This window comes from Passer domesticus, chromosome 19, assembly GCF_036417665.1.
Source record: "Passer domesticus isolate bPasDom1 chromosome 19, bPasDom1.hap1, whole genome shotgun sequence".
In the NCBI taxonomy this organism is placed as follows: Eukaryota; Metazoa; Chordata; class Aves; order Passeriformes; family Passeridae; genus Passer; species Passer domesticus.
In genome coordinates this window covers 196,250-206,582 of record NC_087492.1, presented here as the reverse complement: position 1 = coordinate 206,582, position 10,333 = coordinate 196,250, and the positions used below count along the sequence as shown (strand labels likewise).

Genomic DNA, 10,333 nt, shown 5'->3' with positions numbered 1-10,333 from the left:
CTTAGCCTCACTGAAAAACATTTGCCTGAGACCGCAAACCAGGATTTGGGCCCACCACAAAACATGAAGATTATGAGAATGACATTTTATTATATTGCCTTTCCAATCTTGTCTAGCATTACAGAATCATTTAAAAAACATTTTGATCATTTCAAACCTGCAAATGGTGAGCAAGGACTGGCTGTAAACTCTCAAGAAGGCAATTTAATTACACATATGTCCTGTAATGAAGACTCTGGGTGGCTAAAATTAGAGCTGGCAAAAATTATGAATATGCATTAGCTCTGTAATGCCAAAAATCAGCTCGTTTAAAAAAAAAAAAAGAAATTGTAGCCAGCCATTTCTTAACAGCTGAGATACAGGGGCTGTCTCTTTATTTTTATACATTTTGTACAAAACATGTATACACGGTTTACACATTATACATCTGTATGTACAGAAACGTGAATGTATCACTTGCATGCTCTGCCAGGGCTCTTTTGTGATCATAGGAATAGTGAAGGACTTCATGGGTCATTGTATATGATCCACACCAATGGCCTGGACAGAGCATAGTTTACACTGTCCTTCCCTGCCACATCTTTTTTGGTCAGTATTACATTTTAGCTGAAACAGCTCTTCATCAGTGTTCACAGATACTGATCACATCCTCTCTCAAGCTCCATCTTGCCAGGGCAAATATTTTGTGACACTTACCCAATTCCCCTGCAAGGCAGATTTTCCTCTCAATCATCTCTGTGCTTATTGCCCTTAGCTTTAATTAACCAGAATGTCTTAGTTTAAAAAAAAAAAAAAAAAAAAAAAAAAAAAAAAAAAAAAAAAAAAGGAGCTATCATGCCACTGAAAGCCATGTTGATGTTCACTCCACGTAGACTTGCCTTCTTATTTTCTATTCAAAATATTAGAAATGGAAGAAATGTGCTTACAATTCCCTCAAACTTTTAGTTTTCCTCAGGAAGTCATGAATCATAAGCAGGCAACCAGAACAAAACAGAGATGCTACATTTGAAAAAGAAGAGCTTAACACTTGAGATTGGTAAAGTGAGCAACAGCCACACTATACAAGGTGGAATCTAGATTCTCTATTGAAGTGCAGCTAAAAAGTGGGTAAACCATACTAGAAGAGAGGGCATAATGGGAGAGAAAGTGGTTTTTCTTCCTGGAAACCAACTACAAAATAAAGCCATTAAAGCAATCCTAAAAAAAATCACAAATGTCATCACCAGCAGTTCTGTCTTTCGGCACTGCTTTGTGAATTTTCCTTTAAACCCATTTCTTTTAAAATCCATTACTCACTGCTAAGACCAAGCTACAATACCACTGCAACAATATTAACCTCTATGAAATAATTAAAGGATGGATTATCAGCATGAGACCTTACATGACACCTTTTTGGAACCTAATGTGTCTTCCAATGGCCTGCAATATAATGAGATGTTCAAATATAAAATGTTGAGTTACTGCTTTTGTCAGTTGTGACATTTCTTCAGTCAGAAAGACCCAAATTCCCAACTGCATTACTTACACCTTACTTTTGACCTTGGATGGATGAGAGCAATCTTTAAGGAAGCTATCCCTTTGAATCTCCTTTTTGTATTAGCATTTAATTAGTCTAACAAATTTCCTGATGTACAATTACAATGGACTGTAAATAAGCTCTTTCCCTTTGAACCATGATGCATTTTTTAGCCTCCTGCGCACTCAGACCAGCAAACACATCCATCTCTCAGCTCCTTCTACATAGCACTGATTTATCTTCAGTTGCTGGCTCCCAGACCAGCAGCTTTTCCCATCACAGGACTCCACTCACCATCCACACACCCTGGTTCTTCAGACTATGGGCACCATCATATACCATCATGCATACAAACAGAGCAATTCACAGAAAATGTTAAAATCTTATCAGGAAGTGTATCATTTCTAGACATGGGGCATGATCACCACTAATGGCTGCATGGTTTTGACCAAGCTACCTGAAAGAGCAGCAAAGAGGAGAATGGCTTCTCTTAATCACATGAATCAGTGTCAAACCCTCAGATGAAGACGAATACTATTGAAGTGCATTATTAAATGTTTTATGCAATAGTTAAGATGATGGGAAAGGCCCAAAGATTTTTAAATTAAATCAGCTCTGACTGAGTAAATGTGATCTCATCAATGCAGTCTCTCCCTGCCCTCTTACTGCAGAGTTGTGTGCTGCCCCTGCTCTTGGAGCCTGCTTGTCACACCCCTGCCTGCAGGAGGGTGGTCTGCAGGTACCAATTTGCCTCCTGCCCACCCTGGAGACACCAGGTGGTTTTTTTCTGCAGTTCAAGGCTCACCAAAGCCTTGGCTAGACTCCTTCAGGTGCTGCCCCAGTGCAGGAACAGCACCCAGCTGACCACATGCTCTTGCTGCCGTTGCCTTTCAGTGTGCCCAATGGAGAGCTCCAAGGTGTGCGGGCAGGAGAGGCTACGGAATCACAAGCTCTTAAAAGTACTGATAACAAAAATAATTTCCTCCTATGAACCACAGTGGAGAGACCTTTCCAGGTCCATCCAGGTCCATTCTGCATGGGTGGGGTGTGTTGGAAGCAAACTGCATTATCTGGAGCAGTTGCTGCAGTCACACAGTGACTGGATTATTAGCGCTTATCCTGAAGGCAAAGCAGACGATCACAGACCTTGGATTTTAGATATGTCAGAAGCTGCATTAACATACAATACTTCTGAAATAAAGCACTTAGTACCACCCTAGCAAAATTATACAGCTCATTTCATAGGGAAAAATTCAAGTCACAATAAATGAAAAACACAGAGAGAAGTGATTTAAAGGCAACACCTTACTAATGACAAGAACATTTCTTTGATGAGTGAGGTTATAAAGGAGCAGTCTGCAGTACAACTGCATCTTTCATGAAGCATCAAATATGCTGGAAAATAAACCAAATCTTCCATGCTGACTTACCCTATTACAATGATGTTCTGGAAAATTGTCAAACACACACAAACAGGTGTGTGTGTGTGTGTGTGTTTGCATGGGCAGCTGGTCCCACATTCCCCACGCAGGGACCAGGAGGTCTGTCCCTGCCTGGGGCCTCTGCCCTGCCTTGGGGGGCACAGGGCTGGGACTCCCCCCTGCAGCAGGGAGGGCAGAGCTGGGACAGCACCCACCACCCCAGGGGACGGCACAGCTGCACCTGAGCCACTGTGCTCTGGTGGAGGATTTCTCTTAAAAGAATGTGCAGAACATTTGTTTTCTTAGAAACACACTTTTTTCCACAGTCACTCATTTAAATGGATTCCAATGTGCCTGTTTTACGCCTCTCTTTATTCCAACAGAGACTAAATTAAGCTTTGAAGTTTAGTGAGAAATCCTAATGGCATTCGACTTCAATGCTATTGCCTGAATCCCGGGGAATTTAGAGAAAGGGGGAGAGCAAGAGGAAAGAAACCACTCTCTTATTGTTTTCTACAGCTTGATTCTGAAATGGCTGACTTTGAAAATAACCTCAGTGCCTAACTTTATGCATTATTCATATATACTAAAACATGTAAATACAGTTTTCAAAGGTTAAAATAAAACTCTTTTCCTGTACAGGTTACAATTATTTAATATTTTGACACAGCAACTTACATCATTAATATTAAACAGCTCACAGGGGAAAAAAGTGACCTAAAACAAGCATGAACTTTTCTCATCAGTATGGAACATCTACACAATACCCAGAAAACAGTCAGACTACAAGCATGCATAAGGTCTTCCAAAAAGGAGGGAAGAATTAAGCATTTCAATTATGTATAAAACTGTAGCTGCCATTTTGCCATTGACTAAGAATGAGGTCAGTCAAAATGTATATTTGCAAGGATTTTCTTGGCATGGTAACAGTCTTGGGGGATCAAAGAATGGTGTTATTCCAGTTTTCAGGGTAATAATGGCCACGTAGTCAGAAATGGAAGACAAATTAAGGTGTATTCAATTACTACAACAATACATAGGATGCACCTAGAGTGTACCTTACACTGTGTGGGCTGATTTAAGCCTGTGCCCTCCCCACAGCTGAACTTCTGAATAGCTGTGAGCCACAGGATAGCCCAGAGATGCAAATTCTGTGCTCTTTGGGCAGTGCTAAAAATATCATTTCACCCAGCACTGTAATGACTAAATTTCCTGTCTGAAGGATGAAGGAGGCCTGGGCTTTAAGCAAGTGTTCACTTCTTGTAATGTTCATTCAGAAAGGGAGAGACAACAACTTCTGCCTGTGACAACTTCTTCCCAGCTACAAACAGGATTAGTCCTAATTGCCAGGGACAGAAATCCTGTAAGGCTCTTTGGTAACACAGGATTCTCCCCCAGGCTTCTAGGTTGTTATCTATAGCTTTCCTTAGTCTGTCTTCCAGTTTTGTGTTGATGCCCATACCTAGTACCTGAGCACCTCTCCAGTTATTTACATTGCTGAGGAAGATCAGTACATTTCATGGGCTCCTCAGTTCTCCATTCAGGTCACTCAAGGACACTAGGGAATGGTGCAGGACCAACTGTTAGATGCCAACAATAGCACCCTTCATCCCTTTCTGCTCTGTCAAAAACTGCCTGTGGAAAAAGGCCATGTTCAAAGTGTCCCAAATTAAGAAAATAAACTTAAAAAAAAAATAAACAACAAGAAGAAAAATTGCACCTGCCAAAGCAGGTGCATTGGAAAAGACTTGATTTAGTTCAGACTACCTCAGCTTTACAAACCCAGTTCATGGTTTGTTTGTTTTGAGTGACTGAAGGTAAACCAACATCCTTCCTGGGCCTGTTTTGTTCCTCAGACTATTTACATTCATGCACCCACAAATTTTCTCTTCAGCTCTCTTATGTGGCAGCAATATGGAAAAGTAAAAAGGGCAAATAAATGGAAATTTCAATTTTTTTCTGGGTTACAAAACAAAATCTTCTGCTCACATCTACAGCAGCATCAAAATTAAGTTCTGAGCTTTTGTAAACATAGAGGTTTGTTACAAACACTTAATGCACTTCTCCCCACTCTCCATGTAATGAGGCACAACAAAATTATTTTCAATGTACTTTCTGCATTATTTCACCGAGGATTGTTAATGATGTTTAATTTGCTATTGCTGCAAATATATAGCTAATTATAATTAGACAAGAAAATGCAAACCATGCATTGACTGTCATTCTCCAGAGCTGTGTAAGGAACACTCGTGTTTTACAGAACATCCCTTACCCAGGAGCAGCTCACTTCTCTCAAGTCAGAAAAGCCGAAATCCTTAATTTTAATCACTCACTACAAGACATATGCTAAGTGTAAATACATCCAAGTTGAAAATTGCTAAAGCATTAACATATATGCAAAACACCTTTAATCAGAACCATGCAGAGGGGAGCTTCCAAAGCAACTTGTTTCCACAGCATTTTACAAAAACTCATATTGTTATTTGTAAATCGCTTTCAAAAATAAAAGCAGGCCTGCATCCCCAGTGTGGAGAAATAAAAGCTACATCCATTTCTGGTCAATCCTGCCAATTTTATCTGTACTAGGAGCACAATAAAACTATTTTTATAAAAAGACCAGAATGAAAACTAATTAACCTTTATTTATTAACTTAAACTTTTATTTAACTAATCTAAGAATTAATTAAAATAAAGATTTGCAGTCAGTTGTGAGCATCAACAAACGAATACAACATTATTCTAATAATGGCTTATTATATTATCTCTCAGTTGGAATGCAATATTGATTGGAAATCCTTGGGATGGAACAAATTGATTATTTGTGCAAATTTAACAACTGTTTGCTTACAGATGCAAATGCTTATTGTCTAACTTGAAATAAGTCTTTAGGCAAGTTCCCTATGCTGGCAAAGAAGGCCCAGTGCATCCACTGCTCTGAGCATTTACACCTGAGATTAATTAACCCTGGTCAGTTTCTCCCTGTGCTCAGGTGTGACTCAGTCCAGCCTTTCCCAGAGCCCACCACCTGAACCTGGCTTCTGCCAGCTGGTGCTTCAGCGGCTCATTCAGCCCCGGGAGTCAGGTGTGCTGGGAGGCAGGGCTGGCACATCCCCGGGCTCCCGCACCCCTGGGCTCCCACATCCACCGGGCTCCCGCATCCCCCCGGGCATCCACACCCTCAGGCTCCCGCATCCCTCAGGCTCCCGCACCCCTCAGGCTCACGTACCCCTCAGGCTCATGCATCCCTCAGGCTCCCGCACCCCTCAGGCTCCCGCATCCCTCAGGTTCACGTACCCCTCAGGCTCCCGCACCCCTCAGGCTCACGTACCCCTCAGGCTCACGCATCCCTCAGGCTCCCGCATCCCTCAGGCTCCAGCATCCCTCAGGCTCCCGCACCCCTCAGGCTCCCGCACCCCTCAGGCTCACGTACCCCTCAGGCTCCCGCATCCCTCAGGCTCCCGCATCCCTCAGGCTCACGTACCCCTCAGGCTCCCGCACCCCTCAGGCTCCCGCATCCCTCAGGCTCACGCATCCCTCAGGCTCCCGCACCCCTCAGGCTCCCGCACCCCTCAGGCTCCCGCATCCCTCAGGCTCCCGCATCCCTCAGGCTCCCGCACCCCTCAGGCTCACGTACCCCTCAGGCTCACATACCCCTCAGGCTCACGTACCCCTCAGGCTCACGTACCCCTCAGGCTCACGCATCCCTCAGGCTCCAGCATCCCCCCGGCCTCCCGTATTCCCCCGGCTCCCTCCCCTCCACAGCGCCCAGCCTGAAGCAGACCCAGGCCTTGCTGGGACGTGGAACACCCACCTCTAGTGCTCCATATGTAATGAGAGTCACCAACAGTCCGCTCCGCACAAACACCGAGCCACGGGGAAACTGCTGCCGAACTGCCGTGACCACGGGCGGCGAGGAGAAGCTCCGAGGCACAAGCGCTCGGGCACGTTTGACTCGGCCCAGCCGAGCAGGACCCGGAGGGGAGCCGCGCAGGGAAATCCCTTGCCTGTAACGTGTCATTGCTTTGGCAGCACTGTGCTTCCCCTGCTAGGGAGCTGTCATCTCCGTGACACTCCAGGCATCCCTGAACGGGCAGCCAGCATTGGATCTTAATCAAAAATCTCTGCAGGCCAGAGAGGGGAGGGATGTGTTCTGTCTCCGAGAGTGAATCTCACAAGCCATGGTACAGTATCACCTACCAGGAAGCAAACGGCACGGCTCATCCTCTGAGATAAACTCCCGCTGAACTACCTGAGCTTTGCCAGGCAGTTACATGGTTCAGGAGTCAGTCATCTGCTGTTCTAGGGCTGTCAAGAACCATTGCTTTAGCTGGCAAAAAGTTAGCATCATTCTATTGACTTCTAATAGACTTCTTTTGGTTTATCAACTGCTGAGAATCATCTTCAGCCATTTCAAGGTAATAAAAATGTTGTTTAAAAAACTGATAAACTGTCCATGCAATAAAACATTAAAAGCAATTTCAAAGTGCAAGTCACAAGTCTGAAGAGATGCCTATTGCTATTTGCGCAGTAAAACTGACAAGGGAATCATCAAGTGATTTGGTTTTCAGTACAGAAGGACAAAGAGAGGGGAAAATGCTGCTCTGAATTAGCACAGAATTGAGGTGTTCGTGATAATGAGATTAGGAAGATAAATGCAGTGTCACAGTACTTAGCTGCCTTTTCCCATCAGCAGAAGCTGCATTGTTAGCCTCACACTGGAGCAGGGTTACCAAAAGATTGGTAAAAACAGGAATGAAGTTTAACATGGAAAAGCCTCAGATGGTAAAACTAAGGTCTATTAATACCATAGGCTTCTATCTCTGTTGGGAGTAACAGTATCAGAACTGCCAAAACAACTCTCAGAATTCAGGAAGAATTTGTAATCATTCTGAATAAAGAAATATTTTCAAACATCTGTTTGTGGGTCCAGAACAGTGAAAGGCAACTACAATAGTAATAAAAAAAATATCCTTGAGGCAAAGAGCAAGAGAACTTATTTCACCCAGAACAATGACACGCCTCTTAAATTCAGCCCTTTTGCCGCTCTATAAATTGCAATAATTGAAAGAGGGGTGAAAAGCTTAATGCTGATAGATGATTTATTTCAGTCACTAACAGCTTCTGATTTCTTGCAACTTAATAAAAAGGAAATGACCCAGGGGTCTATTTGTGCATTCTCCATTACCATTCCACATCACTTCCACTCAAAGCTTACCTGCCTCAATAAGGAATAACACACTTCTGCTTTGGCTCAGGAGACTCAGAGCTGCTGCCAGCAAACTGTCCAAGATCTCCTGTGGTCTGTGAATATTCATGTACCAGAAGGATGCTCAGTGGGTTGAGGTGGCAGCAACCCTTTCAAGAGGAGTCAGGAATGCCACCAGCACTGGAAAAGCCACCCAGTGTCTGTCATTTTACTCTTTATTGAAAATATTTTGCTTTCCCCTACTTCCATACAATTAAATTTGCCACGGTGAATTGGCATGCAAAATTGCCCTCTCCATATACATTGTTGTTAAATTACTCTATAATTAGTACTAACATATTGTACTTAGAGCATTTACTATGCTTGATGGTTCCATCAACATAACCTTATTGTGATCTATAGCAGTAAGGACGACAATTAAAATGGTATTACTCACTTTTAAAGAGCCACTGACAAGTTCTATCTACATTTGCAAGCATCCTTTCAATCATGCTTAGCCACCTCCATAAACTCTATTAATAATTCTATAGTGCTGATTTCCCTGTGGAGAGAGAGAGAAATCTCTCCCTTTTGGGCAGGATGGGGAGGCAGAGAATCCAGAGCCGTGATGGATACCTGCCTCCCATGGAGCAAACACCAGGGCCTTTCAAATGCCCAGAAAATCAGTGCTGGAAATCCCCCATATCATTCAGCAGGATTTGGGATCCTAAGTTGTCCAGGCTCTTCTGCAAATCCTGGTTTATTGCCCAGGAGGGCAGAATTTACATACCCCCAGGGACCCAAGAGAACAGAGAAGTAATTCCTCTGTTGGAATTTTATCCAGTCATATGGGCCTATTCCCTGTGCACTCTCTCAGAGCCAGGACCAAGATTTAGCCCTTGGTTAGAAAGAGTATTTATACATCTGCTTCATGCAAGCTGAGTGCAGGACTCACCATAAATAGGTAACTTAACACGAAAATTACTCTTTAAATGAAGCCTTCATTTTTCATATGGAAAAGGAAATCCATTGGAATACTAATAGCCTACATCTTTCAGATTTGTATTCAGGTATGGGGGAGCAGGGTGAGGAGGAGGGGTAGAAGTGACCTCAATTCTGACAGTCACATAATTTTGTGGTTCAAAAGTTATTGGAACGTTTCAGAGCATAATGCCCAATGATTTGCATTCCAGAGACCTTCCCCAGAAACTGAAGGATTGCTAAAGGGTGCATATCTCAGCTCTAATGCTTGTGCCCTTTTCTCAAATTAGTGATACTGTCAAGCTCTGATGAGATCGTATCTGACACAGAGCAAAATTATGGTAACAGTCATGTGTGATCTTATCCAGCCCAACTCCTATTTCCATGGGAGTACAAAAGGAAAGAAAGTTCCATTAAACTGTATTTGAGAAGGTGATATTCAGCCTGCAGCTATAGGACTCTATCTGAGCACTACTTATCACATCCTCAGAAAAGAGTAGAAAAAGAAAATTCAGAAACAGCACCAATAATATAAGCAATCATGTAATACAATCCCAGCTACAATTTAGTGCTGATTGTAATTCTAGGTTTCTAGGTGCAAGTGAAGGAAACCAGATGGATTTTGGAGAACTGTTTCCACATGTATAATTAAAAGGGTGCTATTGCAGCTGAGGATCTGGCCTCGCTTGTGAGAAGCAGGGTTTGAACAATGTGTTTTGCCTATAATTTGGCTAAGGCCAGAACACATCCAAATAGCTTCCCACTTCCTTAAGGGAGGGATGATTAGTGACTGAGAGAGACATGCTCTGAGAGCCATCTGTGAACTGGGATGCGAACTTGAAATCGCCTTCAAACACCCAGTGCACAAAGAGACACACCACACACAGCCACTAAAAATAGGAGGAGTGGGCCTGGATTATTTGTTTGGTTTCTGAGTTCAGCACCAGCTGAGGAGCCTCCTGATGGGTGTAGCTGCCTCAGGTCTGATGCTTTCAGGGAGGAGCCACAACTGCTGTTGAAGAAGGAGAAGCACTTAGCAACACCTCCAATTAAGTGTCAGTGGTCTCAAACAAGCACCCTAATATGGATTTAATAAGAATGCCTATGTTAATTATAAATCCATTTATTGTTAGAAGTTTGTGAAAGATTTAATAAGAGATTAATCTAGATGTGTGCTAATTAGCTGAAAGCTGTATGAAGGGTAAAACTCCCACCTGCACCATTTGGCTT

General features: G+C 43.0%; 1 long non-coding RNA gene across 1 annotated transcript in view; it reads right to left on the bottom strand.

The window, feature by feature from the left end:
* LOC135283671 (uncharacterized) overlaps nt 1–10,333 on the bottom strand; it is a 125,647-nt gene that overhangs the window by 75,566 nt on the left and 39,748 nt on the right. The window lies entirely within an intron of this gene.